Source organism: Miniopterus natalensis, chromosome X (assembly GCF_054644295.1).
Source record: "Miniopterus natalensis isolate mMinNat1 chromosome X, mMinNat1.hap1, whole genome shotgun sequence".
Lineage (NCBI taxonomy): Eukaryota > Metazoa > Chordata > Mammalia > Chiroptera > Miniopteridae > Miniopterus > Miniopterus natalensis.
Genome location: NC_142103.1, coordinates 38,539,113 through 38,552,056, shown reverse-complemented (window position 1 = coordinate 38,552,056; position 12,944 = coordinate 38,539,113).

Below are 12,944 nucleotides of genomic sequence, written 5' to 3'. Positions count from 1 at the left end.
TGTTGGAATTGTTCCACTTTTATGTCAAAGATTGGCTATAAGGAAAAAAATATTGGGTTGAGGCTTGTCAGAAATTCCAAGGTGAGGTCTCCATTGGATTCAAAATTTATTGGCCCTTTTAATTCAGAAAAGAGATCTCTACCTAATAGATTGACTGGGGACGTATCACATAGCAAAAAGAAATGTTTTTCAGTAAAATGTTTCCAGAGTAATTTGTACTAGTTAAGATAAAAATTATCTCTAAACTTATTTTCCATGGGTATTTTCCCCATGGAAACTTTGAGGGATTTATTGTCCTATGAGAGTAAGTTTTAAAGTAGAAAGCGCAGCTCTGGCATCAGCTGGAATGTGTCAATGTTTTTTTATTAATTTTAATTTTAGTTTCTCCTTGGCTGTTTAAGGGAATTATTGGTAATAGTTTAACAGAGAATCCCTCTGAGTCCTATCATCTGTGAGAGGGGCCCATATGGGGGACCTTCTTTGGAGGTAGATATGAGGCCATCGAGAAAAATTTTAATAGGATCTTTGAGGACAATCTATTCTTTAGTGTCCCAGTTGATTATACCTGCAATATCTATCTTTGTATTAACACTTTGATGATGTAACTTTAGGGGAGTGTAATGCAAAAGTCATGTCCATCCTATTGTCTTTTGTGTTAAGTACATTTTGTGCCTTTAATTTTTCTTTAGCCTTTGTAACAACTTTTCTAATGAAGCTATTTTAAAATCTTGAAGCTTTTTGAAAGCTGCTCCACACCAATTAAAATAGGCATCCCATTCTGTTTGTTCAACATGGGGTCCCTTGCTTGCAAGTGCTCTTCTTAAGTGAATGATCTTATTTAATTATAACATTCCCTATTACATGGACATTGTAGTTTTGGGTTGTGTTTAGTAAACTTTTGTCATCTTTTCTAGATCTCTGCACCTTTTAGGACTATAGTTATTTAACATTAAATAAGCAGGTGTGGTAGAAGTCATTGCATTCAACCCTTTGGATATAAAAAAATCTCATTTATTTTAGCTAGGCCTTTGGGTTTCTTGGAACCAAACTAATACCTACACTTTTTTGACTTCCAAAATTCCCATTACCAACTAACTCTTTAAAAAAATTTTTTATTTACGTGAAACTTCCCACTCGACCTGTTCAGATCAAATCAGACCTAGTCCAACCCCAGACCCAGTGTGTTTTTTAATTTGAACCCAGTCCAACTCTAACTGGTAACCACCAATTGTTTCCTATGTAGAATCTGGAGATTGGGGGGGAAAATCAACCAGCAGGCCACAAAAAATGGAGAAAATTGACTGATTCTAAACAAATAAGGAACTACAGCTACCACTAGCAGTTTCTAATGTGATATCTTGGGAAGTTTTCCAAAAAAAAAGGGAACGGCAGTCTAAATCATCAGCAGTTGTCAACACAATCTGGGGACAGAAAACTGGGCTGGGGTTTCCAATCATAAACAAAAAATGGGCCACATACTAAATGTGACAAACTCAGGGGAGGCCTGCATGGAAAGCCTTACAAAATCAGAGACTGAAAGTAACCACAAAGGATGGTCTGAAATTAAAACTTTCTAACTAAAAGTGAGTCATGGCAGATAGTCATTTCCCAAACCAGCATCTTCCTTGAAAAAGGTCATTTTTTACCTTCACTGACCCTGTCTATTGTCTTTTTGCAAGTAGTATAACATACCGTTAGAATATCAGAGTAATTCCCAGACTCCTCAGGGTACAATCTCCCACCAGAAAAAGAGACCACAGAATCCCTCATTGTTATCTTGTTTTTCTTAATAACATCTCTATGTGCTGTAAATGTTCATTGCTATCTACCCTATACTCACCTATGTAAAACAAGTATTTGTCTATTTGTTTTATTTTATATTTAATCCCAGAGATGTCCCCGCTTTGCTTTCTTCCGCTGACCTAATCTATCACCAATGGATTTTATATAACACCTTTACATCTTCCCCTTTAATTCTGATGTATAAAATAAATGGTAAAACTGTCATATTCTAGAGCATTTTCTCAATCCATTGAGATTTTGCGTCCTGGAAATTGTTGTCAGTTTGGCTCAAATAAACTCATAAAAATTCTCTACAGCTTTGGACATTGCTTACGTTGACACAATTAAGTAAAGAATGGTGGAAAGCCAGTTAGATTGGGAACTTGATGCAGAATGTGGAGCTCAGAATCAGGAGGAACTTATCAAAGTCCTTTGGAAATGGCAAGAACAATAGAGGAATAAAAGAACAGAAAAGAAAAAACAACAACAAAAAAACAACAAAAAAAAGAAAGACAATGGACTCCAAGGGTTTACAGGTACAATGCCTGTGTTTCCTTTTGTCCCTGAAAATGACAGAAGTCTCCTTTGATCCCACATTTGCCACCAAATCTGTTAATGAACAAAAATTCAACCAAGGAAGTTTAAAGATCTTATTGGTTTTATTGAATGGTTTGTGAATCAGATATCATCCCATCTAGTATAAAGAGAGGTGCTCCAAGAAGTTGTACAAAATGAAAGGTTATTTTAGTCAGAAACAGGTTTGAAAAAGAAAGTGTCAGCAAAGGAAAAGAAAGGATTGTTTCAGGGAATGTCACCTTTTTTGGGGGGAAGGGTGGCAGAGGTTTCATAAGGCAGATAACCTCACTAAAGGTAATAAGGAAATTCCAGACTGATTGGTGTAAGGTCGCATTCCAGGGAGGGGCTGGAACTGTAATTAACACTTGGTTTGCTGGCAAGCAACTCCACCTTGAGCCTGTTGTTTCTTTTCTTAAGAGAGGCTTAGATCATTTCACTGTGGCCAGAATATAGTCAACAGAAAGAGCCAGAAGTGGAAATGGCTAAAAGGGGAGCCATGACCATTGATTGCATCCAAAAATTTCAGATGTTATACTTTAGGTAGTGGGAAGTCACTGAAGAATTTTGTAATCTTCTCCAATATGTGTTTGATTTATTTATTGTATATCTTAAAATGATACGTATGCATGTTTTAAAAACTCATTTAGCTCTTTTGTCTATTTCGTGTGGTATTTACTGCTAAATTTCATCCTAGAATGCTTATACTGCAATTCTCTGATTGTCAGTGCTGTATATGATATATTGACTACTTACTGTGAAAGACGAAGCTGCCGCTCACTCACCACCGGCACCATCACCAGGGCACTGAATTATCCCGGAGTTCTCTGACGCGCAAACACTCTGACTCCCCTGTTGTGATACCTACGAAAACCCATTGCTCACATGGACAACTCTAGGGATCACAGTTGACTACCATGCCCTGTGCCATTCCTCCGGATCAGCACCCACGCTGTGCTAAGGCAAGGCATCCCCTGGGCTGCTCTTCGCCAACAAGTGAGCATGGCCATGGTGCTGGAAAAGAGTTTTCACCTCACAGGTTTCCTGAATTTCTGGACCACACTTTGAGAACAGCGGACGTTCACTGTGTTCAGTCTACCATACTTGGCTGAGATTCAGATATTTGTTTTAGAAAATCACTCTGACAGAAATTTGATAATAAATTCGAGATAGAGAAACTGATGACAGGGAGACCAGTTAGAATGCCTTTTTAAAAAAACTCGCAGTAAGTACAAGCAAAACCAGAAATATGACAGTGACAGTAAAGATAAGACAGAGGACTGAATAATAGATATTTGGAAGCTGTAATTGATAAGATCGGAGAATTTACTTAAATAGAAAGACATGCAAGATTCGAAGATGGCTCAGAGTTGTTTTCTGTTTTTCCCCTGGAATACACTGTATTGTGATGAGTTGTGAAAGGTTTATTTTTTTCCCCCCTCCTACTCTATGTGAACAACTTGTCAACAGGTATGTCAGAAACTTGTACATATTTCTTTCCTTATTTTTGAAACTGAGAAAATGTGATCTACCCCATAAGATAGCTGTGAGGAATAAATTTTTTTAAAATGTCAAGGCAAAACACTTGGGTCTTGGTACTTTGAAAAAAATGTAATAAAATTTAGTAATTTCTATTATTATATCTTTCTATTTCCCCCCAATATTTAGGCCTTAGGGATACCAGTTACTTTACAGGTGAGGGCCACAGTGTTGGAAAACTCCAAGGTCATCAGCTATACCCTAGTCCATGGGAATGGCTAAGCTGTAACCCAGTCAGGGTCCCCAAGTACGGCTTCTCAGTTCCTGAGCCACACTCTAAAAGCTCTGCCTTTAGTGATTTTTTTTACATAACACTTATTTTTCCCTCAGCCCAAACACCTGGGAGAATATTCCCTGGATATTTTCACCACAGGCAAATTCTTTTGGTACCAAAAAACAAATTACACAATAAACTGAATATTCCTATATCTCCACAAAGTACTTTATACCTGACTGGATATAGCGATTCATTATAAGGCGTAGCTTGAAAATCTACTGGGTGAATAGAAGAGTTTTTTGGAATAAAGTCTTAATAAAAAATATTAATATTATTATGTACATTTAGAATTTGATAAGGAGACACAATGAGACAATGTCTTTACAAAACCTAAATTATTTGTTGAGAGTAAGTTTATGATGACATTAATTCAAGCTGCTGGGCCAGAGATTGGGGACTTCAATTCCACGAACTTGATCAAAAGTCTCTGCTTGATTTCATCCAACCTTCCAGGCAATATCTGCTGCTGCACACTCAGAACCTGTAAGCGAGTAAGGATTGTAAAAAAAAAATTTAAACATTTAATATTCAATAATGAAATAGGCTGCCATGCACAGTTGCAAGCTACTTATACTTGGAAATATGCAAAGATAATATGATTACACTTCAGGAATGCTGCAAATAATTCATGCATTCTAGAGTGGGATGGAGATGTCCTCTAGGTTTCCTTCTAAATCTAGGATTTTATTTTTCTATAATTAGAAGTTGAGAAATAGGGAAAAAATGATGAGTATGACACCTCTATCTATATTTTTTCCTTTTGTAATCTCATTTCTTCCCAGACTTTAAATGCTTTATATATGCTAATGATTCCCAGTTCTATTCTAAAAACTCTGGACTCTAATATCCATCTTTCTATTTGACATTTTTACTTGATTACCTACTAGATATCTTATATTTAATACTGCTAGAACAAAATTATTGATTTCACCCTCTTATACTGCATCTTTATGTAAGCTAGACAAAAAAAAAAAAAATTCTATTTTTCAAGATACATTGCTTCCAATTGTCAGAAAAGTATAACATACAAATATTATTAAAATGGGACACTTTTCTTCAATTTGTAAAAAGCTGTTCCAACAATATCAAAAGCTTATCAATAACCCCAGTTGAAAGTATTGCTTGGCCAGGACTGTGCAGAGACAATCTGAATAGCCATAGCAGTGGTCCTTTTATTTTCATCAGTTTCCCCATCTCAGTAAATGCAGCTACATTTCGATCTATTGCTCAAACCAAAAATCAAAGAATCATCTTTGATTTCTATCTTTCTCTTATTCCCCATATTACATTTACCAATAAATCCTGCTAATTTTATATCTAAAATATGTACTAAAATTTTAGTTACTTTCCTTCATGTCCAGTATTACTCTAAGCCATTATTATCTATATCTCATATGTATTATATGGTCTCTCACTTCTTCTCCTAAAATCTGTTCTCCACAGAGCAGTGAGAGAGATTTGAAGAAATACAAAATCATAAATTAGATCATGTCATCCCCAAGCTTACTGGGCTTGTGAAGAAGGGGAGGAACAACTTTTTCTCTGCCCTCTTGTATTCAGTTTTTGAAGGCCTTAAAATTAAACTAAAAAAGGCAGAATAGCCTTGGTTGGTATCTCTCTCTCTTTCTCCCTTCCTCTCTCCCTAAAATCAAGAAAGACATATATATATATATATATATATATATATATATATATATATATATATATAAGCAGAATAACAAGGAAAATACAGATTTAATCATGTTTATATGGGAGTGCAAAGGCAAAATGTGACTCAAGGAAGCATTTAGAATTTGGGGCTTACATATCATCTTACTAGGGAAAGGGGATGAAGAGAAAGGAACTTAGTATAAAATGAATGATTTCTTAATAGAGGTAGAGAGAGAAAGGTCACCAATGGGAAAACAAATGACATTTAGGAATGACAAGTGGGCCTGTAGAAGAAATGATGGGAGATATGATAGTCTTGTGACAGTGTCTGCTTAGGTGTGGTGTGGAGACTTCTCATCTCCTAGAATTCAATATCAATCTTTCTTGGTTTCTCCCAAAAAGGAGATTTATAGCAATTCAGTTATTTTAAGTTGCTTTTAGGCAAATAAGAGATTTCAGTATCTTGAATGCCTTCTGTTAAAAATAATTCTTATGTCACAATAACGAATTCTGGACTCCTTCACCTGCCACTTTGTAAACTCCAGGGAGAGGCAATGTGAATGAATAAGAGGTGTTTTAATAAATCATAAATTCCTAACTGGGCAAGTCATGGTGGGCAGTCATGCCCCAGTCTTATAATTCTTTAGTGAAAGGTTTTCAAGCAATCCCTGGCCATTGTTCTTGGATATCTAGGTTGATACACCTTTGAAATGCCAACAATAATACCCCCAAAGATGAAGCTTTCCTCAAGAGAGCATATGATCTTGTCAATTATTCTGTAATCCCATTCCCACCTTGCTTTCTTCCACCATGTAATCTTCCTTAAATTCCCTCCTTAATTTTAAATGCATAAAAGTAACTGAAAAATATCCTCTGAAGCATTAGAATCTTGCTTCCTGGTAATTGTCATCAGTTTTGGCTCAAACTCTTATAAAAATTTTCTATAGGTTGGACATTTCTTTACATTGACATTTACTTGGTGTAGTCATCAGGGTTCCAAAGCAGCCCACCCAGGACCACCCTGTGGACCTGGCCCAGGTGCTAGGTACAAGCAAGGGTCCATTGTGGCCTACCAGCTCCCTGTTTCACATCAGGTAATCTTGGGTAAGCCTCCTCATAAATCCTGGGCCTCTGCTTTAAGTAGTAGGTCCATGACTTTATTTGAGCTGTTCTTAGAAAAATCCTCGAGATGGATAAGGTTTGAGACAACCCAGACAATGTAGAAAAAAATGGGTTGCTGCTTTTAATTTTAGGTTTTTTAATATTTTTTATTTTTAATCCCCAATCCTCACCCAAGGATATTTTCCCATTGACTTTTAGAGAGAAAGCAGGGAAGGAGAGAGAGAGAGAGAGAGAGAGAGAGAGAGAGAGACATTCATGTGAGAGACACACATAGATCGGTTGCCTTCCGTATGTGCCCTGACTGGGCTGGGAATCGAACCTGCAACTCAAGTACGTGCCCTTGACCTGAAATTGACCTTTTGGTGCTTGTGCCAATACTGTAATCACTGAGCCACACTGGCCAGGGCTAATTTTGGCTTTTTAATTGGATTGCTTACTGAGATTATGAACAAAACTTTACTGGTTAAATGAGAGGCTGAACTCTCTTTAGCTTTAAAAAAGAAAGGACACTTGCTTCCCCAATCCAAATAGCCAATGGGATGAAATAGTTGTTGCAGATTCCTAAAACTGGATTGGCAATGATAGGCCCCACTCGCATCTCATGCGGTACTGCAGCTGATCTTGGAAAAGCTGGCAGGAGCTCCAGGAAGAAGGGCAGGGTGCCTTAGAATGGGTTCACCCCAAAAGAAAGGGGCCCATCCCTTGGAAAATGTGGTTTCAACGGCATCTGGTAGAGCTCTCACTGGCCCTTGCTTGGGTAGTCTTAGGTTACTAAGAGTCTTTGTGGAGTTGATTAAAAAAACATCCTCTAGAGAGTTAAACAATCCTGTAGGGATATTCATAACATTCAGCTCATCGGGAGACGTGCATGTAATGACTGGTTTTTAGATTCTACAGATCTCAAAGGAAAAACCAAAATTAACATGGGAAACCATGCCTCTAAGGCCAAAAAGCCCCAGGATAGTCAGCCTCCCATTAATATTAAACTGGTTGAGATGAGGTTTCTTTGATACTTCTAAATTAACTTTTTGTGTGCACAATGAGAAAAAGCTGACTATATTTTAATTGGTCTCTTGAAGCTTCAAAAAGAGGATTTAGATAAATAGATCAACCTATATGATGCCATTTAGAAGTCAACCCAATTCTTTGAGGTTAGCCATTCTTTAAAATGGCTATCCTTATTTTTAAATGGGGAAGGCCATTTGGAACTTGACTTGTCAAAGACACATATAAATTGTAAATGCCTCTAAAACAAAATTTGGATACAACAGTTCTTTATGTCTATATATATATATATATATATAGTGAGATAATTTTCTACCCTTGGATGGTATTGTTAAAATTAATTTAAAGGTAAGCACTTGTAGGAACTGGGTATTCTAAAATTCTCAGAAATATAGAAACTAACCGAAATTCTTTTAAAATTAATGCTTAGTAAATAAAAGTTAAAGTTTGTTAATTTAAGAACAGACATGTCTTTCACGTTATTGATATTAAGTATATATTTATATTTTACCAGTGGTTTAAAAAAAGTCAATGTTAATAGCTGACTTTGATGTCTATGAATGGCTTCTAGATGTTATAAAATGTTTTTATACATTTAGCAAGCTAAAGAGTGCTAATTGTTTACTTCTTAGTTTTTATTAGAAATTGAGGTTTTAAGAGTATATATATATATACACACATACACACCAAGAGTTCTGTCTTCCAGAAGGGCCCCTCGAGCACCTCAAAATATTTTTTTATGTTAAATTAAAAGGGAAGCATTGTAAAATAAGTGATTAAAAAAAACAAAACTTCTAGAGTATATTTTATAGGTAAACAATGGTTGTAAAATTAACAATTAATGGACCTATGGGAAAGTCAAGATGGCTGCTTGATGCTTCCCAGCTTCTTGGCAATACCATTTTTTGTTTTTTGCACTCCTTTATGTATTATAGTATGTTGAAGTCAGACTTAAATTAGATGAAAAAACTTATGAGCTGTCATTATTGAAAGGAGACATCTTATACTATTGCCAAGTTTTTATAAAGTCACTTCAAGAGAATGCCACATAGCTAATTATTTCCTTTAACATCAAATAAAAGACACTCTCCAACCTCACTGGAAGGGGTTTTATGAGGCACTAAAGCGCGTGGATATCTCCCCTTGTCACTTGACACTTGCTTCTGCCTACAATGGACATCAAAGATTTATCTAGGATATGATGCTGCTGACATCAGAGGTGACAGCTATCCCAAGACATGGACAAGGCCTGTATACCTACAAATTTATGTTTATCTCAGAAACCAATTGCTTGATTGTCTTTACCTGTCTACTAATGTACTCGTCATAATAATAATTATACTTGTTCTTTGGGTTTATCTACATAGTCCAACTGTTTATCATTATAATCATGTATAAGAGAACTGTTAATATTTTTTTATGGCTTGTGTAAATGTTGTACTACATACAAAAAAAATGAGACAGATGGCTAAACTTAGATTATGATAGTTCATAGGATAGAAATGATCCAGTCTTTTTTTGCAATAAAGATTATAAGACCTGACTACGTTCATTTATCTGCCCTTCCCTTTTCTGGGAAAATTCAACCTTAACTTACATCCTATGGTTATGCTATTACTCCATCCTCAATTGTTCACCCTTTCAACAAGACAACATTGATTATGAGATTCCTAGGTGTGAGACCACACTATATGACCAAAAAGTTGGTCATCAATGCCTCCTTTGGATTGATTTATAATCCAAAAGGGGAACTGTGGACAAAAAAGGGGTGTAATAAATGATAAATTCTGGACTGGGCAGGTCATTGTGGGTAGTCATGCCACAGGCCTATAACTTTTGTTTTTAATTTATCTTTATTGTTGAAAGTATTACAGATATCCCCCCTTTTATTCCCCATTGATCCCCTCCACCCCGCATCTACACCCCCCTCAGGCCTTCACCACACTATGGTTTGTGTCCATGGGTGACGCATATATGCATATAAGTACTTTGGTTAATCTCTCCCCACCCACTCCCCACCCCCACCTTCCCACTGAGAGTCATCAGTCTGTTCCATGCTTCTATGTCTCTGGGTCTATTTTGTTCCTCAGTCCATTTTGTTCATTAGGTTCTACATATGAGTGAGATCAGTAATAAAAAAACTCCCAGCAAACAAAAGCCCTGGTCCAGATGGTTTCACAGGGGAGCTTTCTAATTCTTTAAGTTGTAAGGTTATATAGTTTACTAAAAATTGTTCTTGCCTTTTGAGGTAAGGCCTATAACTTCTTTAGTAAAACCTTTTGAAGCAAATCCTGTCCACTGTTCTTGTTCATCTATGTTAGCACACCATTGAAATTCCAGAAGTAATACCCCTCAGAGGTGTATCCGCCCTCAAGAAAGCACGTGATGGTGTGAACTATCCTATGTAGATAAAACTATCCAATCCTTGTCTTGCTTTCTGTCACTTTCATGTAATCTTCCTTAAGTTCCCTCCTTATTCCAAGTGCAAAAAAGAAACTGCAAACTGACATTCTTTGAAGTGTTTGAGAGCTTTTTTTCTGACAATTGTCATCAGTTTTGGTTCAAATAAACTCAAAAATTCTCTACAGTTTTGGATATATTTATGTCGACAGCATTGACAGAGAATATTATATAAATTGTGTAACACAGTAGCCATGTAAATAAACCTTTTGTTGTCTCTCATTTATTATGGGAAAATAAGCCTAACTTTGTATCCTAGCCCATGATCTGGTCTCTTCAACTTCATCTTGAATCATGTTTTTCCTCACACCGCTTGTTTCAGCAATACTGATCTCTCTTTTTACCTTAAATATACTGAGCTAAATTTCCACTTTATTATTATTATTTTTTTCTCAGAAATGGTCTCCCTGCTCATCACACTGTTGGATCCTTTTGTCATTCAGTCTTCAGGTAAATGTCACCTCTTCAGACGGCACTACCCAACTTTTAGTATTTCAGTCACTCTTTAGTATATCACTTATTATTTTTACTTTACACATTACTATCTGGTTTATTTTCTTGTTTATATGTTTACTATGTGCTCACCCACACACAATGTCAGCTACTGAAAGCCAATCACCAGCATTAATAATAGTGCCAGGCACATTGCAGAAACACAATATATATTTATTCAATGAAGTCCATTTCCCATTTAGAGTGTGACTTGATTAATAGGATTTAAATTTTATTAAATTCCCTTTCTTTTCTCTTTAAACCTAATTGCTTAGTGGCATCTTCCTCATGTTTTGTTTGTTTTTACTCTTCTTTTGTGTTTTTCCTTCACTTTTTTGTTTCTATATCCTGTTGTCTCTTTTATTGTTTTATCTCATCCTTTCTTTTCTCTTGCTCTCTACCTTTGACTGGAAAGAATATATGGCTGTATTATATTTTTAATATTTATTGGTCATTTTGAAAAATGTTTAGTATAAGTGTTGCTGGTGGAAATGGGTTCCTTTCTGAGGGCCCACGAATGGGAGGATGAGGTTTAGTGGTAAGATTTATTGGGGTTGAAATAAATGGCTGCATCCAGGTTCCCAAAGTCTCATCTCCATCTGTGTTGCTGTGAAAAAAGTCCAACCTTGTCTTCACCAGGCCCAGAACAAAGACCAGTTTCCAGAAATTCTGTGCCATGCCCAAGCTCAGTGTAGCTTAGCCTCTGTCCTTGTCAGGCTAGCATAGCCTTTGTCCCCGGATGTGCTCTGGCTGGCTGGGTTGCTGTACCCAGGCTCCTGATTAGAGCCTGCACTTGGAGTCCACATGGCTGCTGGGGCTCCGTGGCTGCTATGGAAAGAGAATGTGCAAAAGAATGGGGCAAGCACGTGTGGGGAGGGGAGGAGGGGGGAGGGGAGAGGAGGAGGGGGAGGGGGAGGGAGGGGAGGGGGAGGGGGGAGGAGAGGGGAGAGCGCTTTATTAAGCTTGGATCATATTATCTTGGGCTTGGCAAGAACCAGGTGCCCTTTCAAACTAACCAATCAAATTGTCAATTTTTCCTGAGCTGGTGTTGGGTCCTCCCCCTAACCAATCCATTTCCTAGATCTCCCAGGGTTCTGTGTCCCTTATCCAATCCGATCCCTTTTCCTAGACTAGGCTCTGCCCCTTTATGGATCTCCATCTTAGTTCTTACTGTTCCTGCCTCAAAGCGGAAGCAACGCGCCGTGGGCCATCTTCACTTCTACTGGGACTCCGCACAGCAGAGGATTTCCCCCTTTATTGCTTTTGCCTTCTTTCTGGGATAATGTCCAATAACATAGCCTTCCTGTCTACTCTGAGGATTAGGTCCCAAGGGTGGCGGACGGAGTGATCCCATGGTGAGCCTTTGAATTCTGCAGTTTTCTAGGGAAGCAGACTTATTATCTGATTCAGCTCCCTAGACTAGGCTTCTTTTTTCTTTTTTTTTTTAAGTAAAGGATTTTTAAAGAATTTTTTTTTAAAATTTATCTTTATGTTGGAGGTATTACAGATGTCCTCTTTTTTTCCTCATTAACCTCTTCTACCCTACCTCAGGCCTTCACCACACTATTGTGTCCATGGGATTATACATATATGCATATAAGTTAGGCTTCTTAATGTCTGATTCCCTTTGCTCTCTTCTATTAAAATGACTAGCTGCTTACACTAACATAAGGAGCTAGTGTTAAGGGTGATGTAACTTTGTTAAATTAACATTTGTTAAGTAGAGCCCTGAAGTGTCTGATGGTGCAACATTGTTCAACAAACGACCAGGAGGGAATTGAGATAGAGAAGTTTGTTATTCGCAGATCCTTGAAGAAGTACTTATCACTGCCCCAAAAAGCTACATGGGGAGATCAAGTCCTGGTGCAGCCAGAGGGAGTGACAAAACCTGGGGCAGATGCCTTTATTAGGGTCTGTAGGTGGAGTCCTCTTAGGTTCCTGGACTAAGGACAGATTAGTCAACTCAAACCAAAAACTGGGGTTTTGGTAACCTCTGCAGGAGTCTTATCTAAGGAACACCAATTGAAAAGGCCCTGAGAGGTGG